The sequence below is a fragment of the Nuphar pumila genome, chromosome 14 (genome assembly GCF_984573655.1).
Source record: "Nuphar pumila chromosome 14, dmNupPumi1.hap1.1, whole genome shotgun sequence".
Lineage (NCBI taxonomy): Eukaryota > Viridiplantae > Streptophyta > Magnoliopsida > Nymphaeales > Nymphaeaceae > Nuphar > Nuphar pumila.
Window position 1 is genome coordinate 1,218,427 of NC_143262.1, and position 14,335 is coordinate 1,232,761.

A 14,335-nucleotide genomic window follows, 5' to 3' on the forward strand; every position below is an offset into this window, starting at 1 on the left:
TCACTAGGGGTGCAAGGACACATTCTGGCTTGTGGGTGCAGAAGATAGGGTACTTGAATACAAAGGAACACATACTTCGTTCGTAGAATTGGATTCTAATGAACGATGAACTTACACAAGGTTGTTTTCTGATTGAGCCGGACCTACATTTTAAAGTTTATGCAATTTTGAATTTTCTCATTTTTCATATTGTATTTGTATTGGGCATCTTGAATTGTTATACTCATGTATCATCTTTCTCCGCATATTTAACATTAACAAGCAGTAGATTTTCCACTGTCTTGTAAATGTACAAAAACATCTTTGCGGGTCCTTTTTTTTTGACCATCAAAAGGAGAGTTTCATAAAAAGAGAGAGCAGAACAAGAATGATTAGACACATCGTTATTGGAGAGAAATCAAGGGTGTGGAATAGTTAGTCAATGTTTGCACATATTAATAGGGCATTCAATGATTCTGAGTTTACTTCCAACCCATAAAAAACCACATCATATCTACTGGCTGATAAACTTATCAAGTAGGGCCAGCAAAATCCAAGCACTAGCTAGATCCAGAAATAGATTGCCTGATATTTAAACAGCTGTATGCTATGTCAAAAGCAGACTCCATTTTTTGTACCATGCTGGTTGTCTGTATGTACTAGATGAAAATTCTACGAAAGCAGTGCAGACTGCATAGCTGTATCCATCAAGGGAGCATCCACTTGAGAAGTTTAGGTTCGGCCCACTTGTCATTGGACCCAGTGTGACAAATATCGGCGATATTTTGAAAAAATCATGAGAAATTATCTTACCATTTAAAACTTCATTTTTTCACGATTTTCACAATTTATCGTGATATTCTCGGCTGCGACAAAAAAACATGATAGTATCACGAGATTTTGAAAATCTCGCAATGTATTGTCCTTTTTGTTAGGTTTCAGTTTTTTCTTTTTTGGTAATCTCCCCCCCCCCCCCCCAAAAAAAAAAAAAAAAGAAAAAAAAAAGAAAAAAAAAAGAGTCGGAGAGACCCCCTTCTTTTCTGCCTCCTCTCGCTCTGAATCCCTAGAAAGGGTGCCTCTTTCAGACCAGTGAAGGCAGCCATTTCCGGCAAGGTGTCAAGCTTTCGGCATCAGTAAATCTCTCTCTCTCTCTCTCTACTCCCCTATGTTCTTTCTCCATCTGCACCTTCTGTAATTTCAGGTGTGTGATTTGTTTTTTTTTTTATGAATGTATTCCTGAGTAGCATTTTTCTGCTCATTGGGCATCTTCTGATTTATTTTGCAAAACTTTTTGGAGGTAATGAGGGTTAGGGCTTAGGTTAATAACTTAATAGAATACTACGCAAAGTTTGATTTCTCAAAAACATAAATGTTCTCTATTGGCACACTTGAGATTTGCCAAGAATGTGTGCATGTGGTAACTGCAAGTCCCATGACTTGCAACCCTTGGTAACGTTTGCATGATAGTTATTAACTTATTATATATATAAACAAAGAAATGTTTAATTGGTTTGATCATGGTCTCAATGCTGTTTAATTCTTCTAGGCTTTATAGAAAGAACATCCTTTATCATTTAATGTTTGATGCTTGTTATTTGATGTTGGATGGTTGGTGTAATGAAATGGTGGTCTTCCACAAATGTACTAAGAAACTCACAACAAATGTCTATTGGAGACACTACAAGCATAACCCATAAAAGGATATAAATGGAAGAACACTTGAAAAGAATAATATTTTATTCAATACACAAAATGCTTAAGAAGCATTTGAAGAAGTAAGTTGCATTGAAGGGGTTCACCCCTATTTATACTAAGAGAAACAAGAAAGTGAGCTCTCCTCAAAAGAGACGTTGGACTCTAGTCCAACGACTCTTATTATAGCTGTTGGACTAGAGTCCAACAACTACACTTCAGTCAAGTTCCAACTAGGTGTAAGAAGATGCAACCCACAATCCGAATCCTCAAATGATTCTCACAAAAGATCTCCCACAAGAACCATAAAGGTTCATAAGCAAAGCTCACTCACAAGAATCAATAAGATTCATAAAAACACCACCCAAAAAAGAATGCAAATATAATTTCAAGTGGGATATAACCCACACAAAAAGATGCATTTATAATGGGGTGAGACCCCACTCTCTTAGTGTTTTATGCTTTTTGACTAAGTCAAAAAGGCATAAAGCCTATTATATGTCCAAAAAGTAAGAAATGATGCTTTATGCTTTTTGACTTAGTCAAAAAGGCATAAAGCCTATTAGATGTCCAAAACTGAAAAAAAGAAAAGCTAACTAAACTGAAAAGAAAAGATAACTAAACTAAAAAGATAAACTAAACTAAACAGATAAGATTACATATGATAGTGGTATATTACGTATGAGATTAGCTATAAGATTACAATTTTAACACTCCCTCTCAAACTTACGGTTGAACAACCAAAAGTTTGTCTAAGAGAAAATGAAATGGGGGAGCAACGAGAGGTTTAGTAAAGAAGTCTGCCGGTTGATATTCTGATGCGACATATAGAAGATCAATGGTGCCGTGTAGGAATTTCTCTCGTACGTAGTGACAATCTATCTCGATATGCTTAGTCCTTTCATGGAATGTTCGGTTGCTAGCAATGTAAATAGAACATTTATTATCGCAACATAGTTGTGATGCTCCCATGTTCATAACACCCATATCTTGAAGTAATCGCCTTAACCAGACTACTTCTATGGTGGTTGTAGCCATGACTCTGTACTCGGCTTCAGTTGACGAAAGAAAGACCTTTTGTTGCTTCTTCTTGCACCTCCAAGAAATCAATGATTCTCTTAAAAACATACAAAGTCCAGTAGTTGAGTGTCGATCATTAGGGTCACCTCCCAAATCTGCATCAGTACAAGCAATTAATTCTAATGAGGAAGAAGCGGAAAAGAAAAGTCCTCGAAAGATGAAAGTTTTAAGATATCTAATAATGCGTAACACAACTTCCATATGGATAGTGGTAGGAGCATGCTGGAATTGACTTGCTGTGTGGACAACATGTGCAATGTGAGGTCTTGTGTTGGAGAGGTAAGATAATGCTCCAACAAGTTGTCTGTAAGGTGTTGGGTTCTCAAGCGGTTCTCCATCGTCAATCTTCATTTTAATATTCACAACTTCAGGAGTGTCAACATGTTTTTCATCTGTGATTCTTGACCTGTCAACAATATCGAGAGCAAATTTGGATTGAGTTAGTAAATAACCTGTAGGAGAATAAGTCACTTCGATACCAAAAAAAGTTTTTAAAAATCCTAAATCACTCAGTTCAAAGTTATCTTTGAGATTTTTTTTGATATTGTCAACTCCCTGTTTATCACTTCTAGTGAGGATCATGTCGTTCACATGGAGAAGAATAATAATAATACCTGCATTAGATTTCTTAATAAACAAAGGTGTATCACTAAGACAAAATTGAAAACCAAACTCAAGCATAACTTGACCGAATTTATCATACCAAACCTTTGAGGCTTGCTTAAGACCTTTGTAACAAAGGGCTTTTCCTTGAAAAATCTTAATACCAGGTGGTAGTTTCATATACACTTCTTCAACTAGGCTTTCATTGAGAAATGCATTTTTAACATCCATATGAAAAATATGCCATTTCTTTATTGAGGCAAGAGCTATTAAGGTTCTTACGGTGGTCATTCTAACGATTGATGCAAAAGTCTCTTCATAGTCTATTCCATACTCTTGAGAATAGCCTCTGACAACTAGTCGGGCTTTAAACCTTTCAAGAGTGTTATCACTCTTGGTTTTAACTTTGTATACCCATCGACATTATATGAGCTTTTTTCCTAGTTGAATATCTTGAACAATCCACGTATTTGCCTTTTCTAAGGCATTTAACTTTGTTGCCATGACTTCGACTCATTTTGATTGTTCTTTTGCTGAATCATAATTAGAAGGTTCTATGTAGGAATATAATAAGACAATATATGCTTGATGTTTTGGGGAAAAAGACTCATAGGATACAAATTTTTTGGGCACTTTTGACACCTTAAAAGATTTTCTTGTTACTATTTGATCCTGTGCTTTAGAATATTTTTCTAGAGCACAAGGTTGCTCTAGATTACCTCGTCTGAAATATTGAATACAATATGGGTTATTATGAGATTGTTTGGTGCTTCCAATAAGAAAGAGTATTTATCTATTTCTCTAAAATTCTTAATTTCAAAAGAACTCTCGTTTTCTAAGAATGATACATATAACTTTCTACTTTTGAGATCAAGGCATCTATAACCTTTTTGATGGTTTGCATAACCAAGGAACACACATGGAATAACACGAGGGGAAAGTTTGTCATTTTTGTTAGAAAAAACAAAACATTTGCAACCAAATACCCTTAATCTTGAATAATCTGGAATTTGTTTGAAAAGTTTTTTCACAGGTGATATATTGTTTAGCAAAGATGATGACATTCTATTAATGAGATATACTACAGTTAGAGTAGCTTCGACCCAAAAGTTTTTTGGTACTTGATGAGTAATGAGTAGAGTTCTTGTTGGTAAAATTATTTTGATATATATTCTCCCCTTGAATCAGTGCAAAAAATTGAAATATCATTTTTAAATTGGTTTTTGACCAGATTACGAAATATTTGAAAATGAAAAAATACTTCGAATTTATGTTTGAGAAAATAAATCCAAGTATGCCTTGTAAAGTCATCTACAAAAATGACATAGTACGAAAAACCTCTTTCTGATATGACAGGTGCAGGACCCTACACATCCGAATGTACTAACTCAAGAGGTCGAGTAGAGACAAAGTTTCTTTCTTGAAAGGGTAATTTCTTTATTTTTCTAAGAATACATTTTTCACACTTGAATGTCTCAGAATTAAAAAAAAAATTCATATTTAGAAGAAAATGAATCTTGGATATGCTAGGATGACCAAGTCTCCTATGCCATAGATCCAAGTGCATTTTTTGAACATTACAACATAAAGTATTCTTAGGAATTTTCAAAAAATCCATATAGTATAGGCCTCCTTCTCTATGACCTTTCCCAATCAGCTTCCCTAACCGGTGATCCTGCACCCGACAACCACGAGAGGAGAAGGAAATGTTATATCCATGGTCACATAATTGAGAAACAAACAAGAGATTTAGGTTTAATTTGAGAATATACCTAATTTGTGATTTTTTTTTGAGTTTTGAAAAATATTTTCAAAATTTCCTATCCCTTTGATTTCTAATGATGTTCCATCAACAGTAAAAACATTTGACCCATTTGAGTTATGACATTCCGATAACATATCAATATTTGGGGTCATGTGAAAAAAAGTACCTGAGTCAAGAAGCCATAGAGATTTACCTGGATCGGAAGTGCTAATTGAAGAGACTGCGGCTCCAGTAGGTGAAGATGCTCCCTTGAGTAGAGGTTGAAGCGCTTTCACCAATTGTGCTAAGGACATACTTCCAATAGAAGATTCATTTGACTCTTGTAGAGGTCCGACCGAGGCAATCTTTTTCTCATAAGGTCTCTTCAACTTTGGACAGTGAGTTTTCACATGTTCTGGTTTCCGACAATAATAATAAATGATTTTTCTTTTCTCAAAGTCGTTCCCTTGTCTTTCATCATTTCTCCTTCCATAGTTAGGGGGTTTATAAGTTCTAACATAATTTTCTGGTTTTGACACGGCTAAAACAGAGTCATCATCACACTTGATAATTCTACTCTTAAGTCTATTTTCTTCCATACTTAGTTCTTCTATTGTGTCTTCTATTGAAGGCACATTTCCACAGTAGAGAAGAATAGACTTGGTAGATTTAAACTCTGATCTTAATCCACTAATAAATTGAAAAAAATGTTTCGCATTTATTTGGTTTTGGTGGAGTTCTATATCTTGTGGGTAATGCCACTTTGGTTCAAGAAGAACTAACTCTTCCTATAATTTCAACAAGTCATTGTAGTATTCTGTAATACTCTTGTTTCCTTGAACCATATTTCTAACTTTGATTTGTAGATTGCACACATATGCAATATCTTTAAGAGAATACATTCTCTTAAGGTAATCCCATACATCATTTGCATACTCAAACTTTGCAAGGCTTGAGCATTTCTTTATGTCGACACTTGTTATGAGCCAATACATGATCTTGGCATATCCCATTCTCCATTCCTTTCATTTTTTTTCGTAAGTGGAGATGACTTTAATTCTTTCTACTTCCGTGAGAGGTATTTCTTTTTCTTTTTCATCTTTTGTAAGGATTAGGGTAGGTTCTACGCCGGTCCCATCTACTAATCCCCATAATTCTTTTCCCCGTATAAGATGCTTCATGATTGAACCCCATGTGACATAATTGGAATCATTGAGTTTGATGGGATTAATGGTGACATTATCATTGTCATCAATTTTACAATTTTTGGGGAAAAAAGATAAAGAGGAGAAAAAAAAGATCAAATGCAAGAAAAATAAAAATAAAGATGAGGATATTTTACCACAAACGGTGAGTACAAGTATTCCTCCAAACTTTCACACGATCACAACTTCAAAGGAACTTTACTTTCTTTTAAAATCTTGAATGACACGCTTCCCGATACACCAAAAGAACTTTGCTTGATCTCTTCAACCAACGACGATGCAACCCAAAATCCGAATCCTCAAATGATTCTCACAAAAGATCTCCCACAAGAACCATAAAGGTTTATAAGCAAAGCTCACTCACAAGAATCAATAAGATTCATAAAAACACCACCCAAGAAAGAATGCAAATATATATTCATTCTAGTGTTATATAACCCACACAAAAAGATGCATTTATAATGGGGTGAGACCCCACATTTATACAAGTAATAAAGAAGAGGGAGAGGGAGTCGTTGGGCTCCCTAGAGCCGTTGGGAGTCCAACGACTCTCTTAGTGCTTTATGCTTTTTGACTAAGTCAAAAGGCATAAAGCCTATTATATGTCAAAAAAGTAAGAAATGATGTTTTATGCTTTTTGACTTAGTAAAAAAGGCATAAAGCCTATTACATGTCCAAAACTGAAAAAAAGAAAAACTAACTAAATGAAAAAGAAAAGCTAACTAAACTAAAACAATAAACTAAACTAAACACATAAGATTACATATGATAGTGGTATATTACATATGAGATTAGCTATGAGATTACAATTTTAACACTCCCCCTCAAACTTACGGTTGAACAACCGAAAGTTGGTCTAAGAGAAAATGAAATCGGGGAGCAGTAAGAGGCTTAGTAAAGAAATCTGCCAGCTGATATTCTGATGAGATATATGGAAGATCAATGGTGCCGTATAAAATTTTCTCTCGTACGTAGTGACAATCCATCTCGATATGCTTAGTCCTTTCACGGAATGTCCGGTTGCTAGCAATGTAAATAGAACTTTTATTGTTGCAGTATAATTGTGATGTTTCCGTATTCATAACACTCATATCTTGAAGTAATCGCCTTAACCATACTACTTCCATGGTGGTTGTAGCCATGGCTCTGTACTCGGCTTTAGTTGATGAAAGAGAGACCTTTTGTTGCTTCTTATACCTCTAAGAAATCAATGATTCTCCTAAAAACACACAAAGTCCAGTAGTTGAGTGTCGATCATTAGGGTCACCTCTCCAATCTGCATCAGTATAAGCAATTAATTCTAATGAAGAAGAAGCAGGCAAGAAAAGTCCTCGAAAGATGGAAGTTTTAAGATATCTAATAATGCGTAACACAACTTCCATATGGATAGTGGTAGGAGCATGCTGGAATTGACTTGCTGTGTAGACAACATGTGCAATGTCAGGTCTTGTGACAAAACCTTTGTTTTGTAATGCCATGCAAATTAAGATAATTTTTGGATTCTTTGGACATAAATTCTCCTCCTGAATCTGTCTGAAAAATGAAAATATCATTTTGAAACTTGTTTTTAACAATGTTATGAAATATTTGAAAACATGAAAAAATTTCAGTTTTATGTTTAAGAAAATAAATCCAAGTATGTCTAGAAAAATCATCAACAAAAATAACATAATATGTAAATCCACCTTTGGAAAGAGTTGGTGTAGGACCCCAAACATCCGAGTATATTAATTCAAGTGGTCTGGAAGAAACGAAGGTTCTATCATGAAATGGTAATCTTTTTATTTTGCCAAGAATACAATCTTTACGAGTTAAATTATGCTCATGATTACGAAATTTTCCTTAACTTGAAAAATATTGGATTTTGGCCATATGTGGATGACCAAGTCTTTTGTGCGATAAATCCAACTCTATTTTCTGAGTATTATAACAGAAAGCATTCTTAGGGAATTCCAAAAAATCCATGTAATAAAGTCTTAATTCTCTATGGCCTTCCCCAATCAGCTTTCCTAACTGGCGATCCTGTACCCAACAACCATGAGAAGAGAAGGAAACATTATATCCATGATCAGATGTTTGAGAAACATATAGAGGATTTAGATTTAGTTTAGGAATATATCTAACTTTTGAAATAAAAAATTGCTTAGTTTTATGAACTTTTTTAAAATTTCTCATTCCTTCTATTTCATGAGAGATTCCATTAGCTGTAAAAGCTTTTGACACACTTGACTTATTTTTGAAACATTCCGATAAACTATTGATATTTGGAGTCATATGAAAGGAAGCACCAGAGTTAAGAAGCCAAGGAAGGTTACCTGGATCAGAGAAGGATGAAACAACTGCTCCGATTGAGGCTTTAAAAGAGGAAGCTCCTTTGAGAAGAGGTTGAAGAATCTCCATTAATTGAGCCATAGAAACTAGTGCATCTTGATCTTTGGATTCTTATTCAACAGACACAACTTTCTTTTCCACTTAGCTCTCTTAGCTTAGGATACTGGGGCCTATAGTGCCCTGGTTCACGACAATGGTGGTAAATGACTTTTATTTTGTCAAAGTCACCATTTTTTGTCTATTAAAATGAGGTGGCCTATAAGAGCGTCCATGGTTTCCCGGTCTAGACACAACTAGAACGGAATCATCTTTCGATTTCAGAGTATTTTTTTAAGTCTGTTCTCTTTCATAGTCAATTCCTCTATAATATCAACAATAGAGGAAACTTTTCTTCGATGAAGAAGAGCCGATTTAGTCGACTCAAATTTCGATCTTAGACCATTTATGAATTGATAGAAATGCTCCATATCAAGTTGTTTTTAACAGAGCTCAGTGTCTTCGGGACAATGCCATTTTGGTTCTAAGTGAGTCAATTCCTCCCAAAGTTTGGACAACTCATTGTAATATTTTCTAATGGTTTTATCATTTTGAGTCATTGTCCGAACCTTGTCTTGCAAATTGCATACATGTGTAATATCTTTAAGGGAATACATGTTTTTAAGATATTCTCAAGCTTTATTAGCATGCTCAAATTTAGCGAGGCTAGAGCATTTCTTTATGTCAACGCTATTGATTAGCCATGACATAATTTTAGCGTGCCCTATCTGAAAAAGTAGTATTTTGTATATCACATGTTACCGAATGTATCATGTACTGGGTCTGGATATTATAACAGACCCGGACCCATATTGTATGTTAAAACTTTAAATACAGGGTCTAGGTCACGATTTTATTTTTTTTGAAATCGTGACAGCCGCAACCCCTATTCTCCTCTTCTTTTCTCTTTCTCACAAAATAGGTTCTAGTGAGGAATCTCACATGGTATCAGAGCCGAGATCCAACTAGGGTTTGAAGGGGCTTCCAAAAGGTGCTACCATAGGTTTGAGGTTTCGTTTTCTTCATCTCTCTTTTCGTTTTCTTCATCTCATCTCTCTTATTTTTTTTTGGAGGATTCACGTGAGACGTGAATCCCTAAAATCATCACGTCTTACTCTTGTATTGAAAAATCACGTTTCACATGAATTCCTTGTTTCACGTGAATCCCTAAAGTCGACCCATCTTCTTCTTCGTCTGGGATATTCAGATCTGGTCGTGTTTTTGCACCAGATCTGAAGCACTTCATCTCTACGCATTCTCCTTTTCACTTGGACTAAAACTTTCAGATCTGAGCGTGAAGTTGCATCATATCTGAAATATTAAGTTTTTTTTTCTGTCCAGACTTGATATTTGACAACAAATTTCAATCTGAGTTTATTTCTATCAAGCGCCTCCACTTTATAGTATATTTCTTCTCGCTGTCACAATTGATATTCACATAGCAGTTGTCTGTCCACATCATTCCCATCTGCGTTTTGTTTGAAAACACAATTAGTTTCAAATTCTGTTCAATGTGTGAGAACTTCTTATTGCGCCAATCACAAACCTTATAAATAAAAAAAAAGGGAAGGGAAAATTTTAGATCTGGTTCCTCTTTGAATCTGACAGTCTTTGATTGCCAGTTTCTTGAAGGTTGCTCAACTTCAAAAAAAAGAAGAAGGCTGACCAACAAACTTCTCTGGCAGTAGACTGGGTTTTTCCTGAATACAACAACAACAACAACAACAACAACAACAACAACAACAACTACTACTACGCCTTCATCCCAAAACAATTGGGGTCGGTGATATGAACCAAAAAAGAAAATCATTCTGGGTCTTCCACATGAATCCTTCTCCTCCAATCATTTCTATCCAATGCCATGTCCTCGGTAAGGTTCAAAGCATTCATATCCTTTCCTATTATCTCCATCCATGTCTTCCTAGGCCTACCCCGACCTCTCTGGAGCATCATTAGGCCTTCGTTGAATATGTTCAAACCACCGTAAACGATTCTCTCTCATCTTATTTTCAATGAGTGCAACGCCTACCTTCTTACGTATCTCCTCATTTCGAATCTTATCTTTTATTGTATTTCCACACATCCATCTAAGCATACGCATCTCAGCTGCACTCATTTTTTGAATATGATGTCTCTTGGCAGCCCAACATTCCGTACCATATAGTAAAGCGGGCCTAATAGTCGTCCTATAAAACTTTCCCTTCAACCGCAATGGCATTCTACGATCGCACAACACTCAAGTTGCACTTTTCCATTTCATCCACCCAACCTTTATCCTATGATTTACATGTCTATCAATTTCTCCATACTTTTGAATGATAGATCCCAAATATTTGAAACAATCATCCACCGATATTTCTTACTCACCAAGATTCACTACACTCCCATCACTACTTCGTTGCTTACTAAACCGACATTCCATATATTCTGTCTTACTCTTACTCAACTTAAAACCTCTTTCTTCCAATGTCTGTCTCCATAATTCTAACTTAGCATTAACCCCAACTCTAGATTCATTAATCAAAACAATATCATCAGCAAACAACATACACCACGACACATTTTCTTGAATTGATCTCGTAAGCTCATCCATCACTATAGCAAATAGGAAAAGGCTTAAAGCAGATCCTTGATGTAACCCAACCGTTATAGGAAAATTGGTTGTCACCCCTCCACAAGTACGGACATTGGTTACTACTCCTTCATACATATCTTTAATTATACTAATGTACTTGAGAGAAACACCTTTCTTCATCATTGTCCACCAGAAAACGTCCCTAGGTACTCTATCGTATGCCTTCTCCAAATCAATAAAAACCATATGCAAATCTTTGTTCCTCTCTCTATTTCTCTCAATAAGTTGTCTAAGAAGATGTATAGCTTCCATAGTTGATCTTCCAGGCATAAAACCAAATTGATTCTCCGATATCATGACAACCTTCCTCAACCTAGACTCCATCACCCTCTCCCAAGGTTTCATAGTATGACTCATGAGTTTTATACCACGATAGTTTGCGCAATCTTGTATATCACCTTTATTCTTATATAGAGGCACTAAAGTACTCTTTCTCCACTCATTAGGCATCTTATTTGTCCGCCAAATCTTGTTAAAAAGATTTGTCAACCATTCTGAACCTTTCTCTCCCAAGCATTTCCAAGTCTCGATAGGTATAACATCTGGGCCAACTGCCCTTCTTGATTTCATTTTCTTCAAAGCCTTTGCAATTTCTTTCTTTTGAATCTTGCGCATGAAGTCACAATTCATCTTATGAAAAGGAATGGAGAAGTCTCTAAGATCCTGAGCATGACTTCCATTAAATAGCTTATCAAAATAATCTTTCTATCTCTCCTTAATCTCCTCATCTTTGACTAAAACCCTTTGCGTTTTATCTTTGATACATCTAACCATACCCAAATCCCTCGATTTCCTATTTCTCATCTTTGCAAGCCTATAAATATCTTTCTCGCCCTCTGTGATCATCGCAAAATTTTTCCTCTCTTGTGGTTTCTCTCTCTTCCTTCTCTTTTCCTTTCCAACCTCTATTTCCTCATTTTTGAAGGGAGAAAATAAAAGGCAGAAAGAAAGAGAGAAGAGAAATGAGAAAAGGGAGAAGAGAGAGAAGAGAGAGAAATTCTTTTGCGGGGTCTCACTTGACCTTAATTTTGAAAAGAAAACAACTCGCCTCCGTTTTTGAAATATTTGCGGGAAAACTGGGAGACGGGATCCGCTCGTCGGTACGAGGTTCGACCGTTCCTGGCGCCTTTACCAGGGGTAATCAAACCAAGGGTCGAATTCATGTCTTTTTGTTTTGCTAAGAAATTATCTAAGAATTTATTCTAAGTCTAAATGCACAAAGAATCATGTTTGTGCAATGCAGAGATGTATGCTCTTTTTTAAAAGATTGATTTTGGAAATCTCCAAGTGTTTCTGATGAATAGAATGAAGAAATGGTTTTTAACTTTAGAACTTAAGATTTAAAGTTCTAAGTTTTTGGAATAATCAGAGCTTGGGAAAATAAGAAAATGGTTTTGAAGTTAAGATAAAAGGAGAAGAAAGGAAAATACAAAGTCATAAATGGACTTTTGAACTAGAATTTTGAACCTGGATGAATATTTGGAATGAAATTGAATTCTAACTTTGAAGTTTAAAATCAGGATGAAATTTGGGAAATCTAAATAGAATTGAGAAAAATAGATTGATTTGAAAGTTGGAATTCAAGATGGAATTTTGAATCCAAAGTCTGGATTCTAAATAGAGTTGAGATTCAAAATTGAACTTTGGGTTTAGAATCCTAAATGAGAATTGGATCTGATATCTGAGATCCAATTATGGAATTCGGATCTGAAATCCGAGATCCAAGGTGGAATTGGGTTCTGGATCCTAGAATGGATTTTGGATCTGAAGTCTGAGATCCAAGGTGAAATTGGATTCTGTATCCTATACTGGATGTTGGATCTGAGGTCGGATTTTGGATCCTAAAATGGGTTTTGGATCTGAATTTGAGATCCAAGATGGAATTGGGTTCTGGATCATGAAATGAGTTTTGGATCTAAAGTCTAAGATCCGAGATGAAGTTGGTTTCTAGATCCTAGAATGGAGTTTGGATCTGAAGTTTGAGATCCAAGAGGAAGTTGGATTCTTGATCCTAAATGGAATTTGGATCTGAAGTCGGAGATCCAAAAGTGGATATTGTACTTGGAAATCTGGATCTAAGTTGGGATTAGGATCTAACTTTGGATTTGGATTCTAAAAAAGTCCAAATAGGACCTTTTAAAGATGGATCTGAGTTTTGAAACCCAGATTGAATTTGAAATTTAAGAATAGTCAAGTTTTGAGATTCAAAGATCAATCTCAAACTTTTGATTTTAATTTTGAAGATGAACTTGATTTCGAATGTGAAATCAGAAGAGGTCTCAAAGTTAAATTGAACTTTGAAAGATGAAATTTTGAGATATCTGAATTGAATTTGAATTTTGAATTGATCTGAAGTTTGAAAAAAAATAAATCAAGTTGAATTTAAATTTTGAATTTCGGTTTCAAAGTCAAAGTTTGGTTTTTGAAAATGAGATAGAATTGATAAGTTGAAATAGAAATTGAAGAAGAGATATTCATAATCACTTGGATTTTGAAAAAGAAATTTTTGAAAATATGATGCAATTCTATCCTAAATGATGGATGAATTCAAATAATTTTGAAATTGGATTTTGAAAATCATATTTCATTTTTTAAATGAATTTAAGTAAGATTAATAATATAATACACTCCTGACTATGGTCATTGAATGTATTATATAATAATCACATCTAAATTCAAATGAAGAATAAAATACGTTTTGGTGCTTTTATAGAGTTTAAAATGAAATTAATTCTCAATATATCTTGACTATGGCCATTGATATATGTATTGAATCAATTTTAAATTAAACTCTGATAAAAGAGGAAAATATTTAAAGAAAATATGATGAATTTTGAAAAGGATCCAGTGTGGATCTAGTGTTATTTTATAAAAGATAAAAACCCTAAGTTTTGTTTACATCCTGACTGTGGCCATTGATGTAAATCATCAACTTAGGATCAATTACCTTTTACGAAATGGTGCACGTGCCATTCGTGGTTCACCACTGTAAGAATTTGAGAAATAAAGGCAAAAGCATGAAAATAAACA

The 14,335-nt window shown here is 34.9% G+C and overlaps 1 long non-coding RNA gene across 1 annotated transcript in view; it reads left to right on the forward strand.

The window, feature by feature from the left end:
* Window positions 1–14,335, forward strand: part of LOC149816018 (uncharacterized) — a 61,142-nt gene that overhangs the window by 996 nt on the left and 45,811 nt on the right. The gene's annotated exons all lie outside the window — the stretch shown is intronic.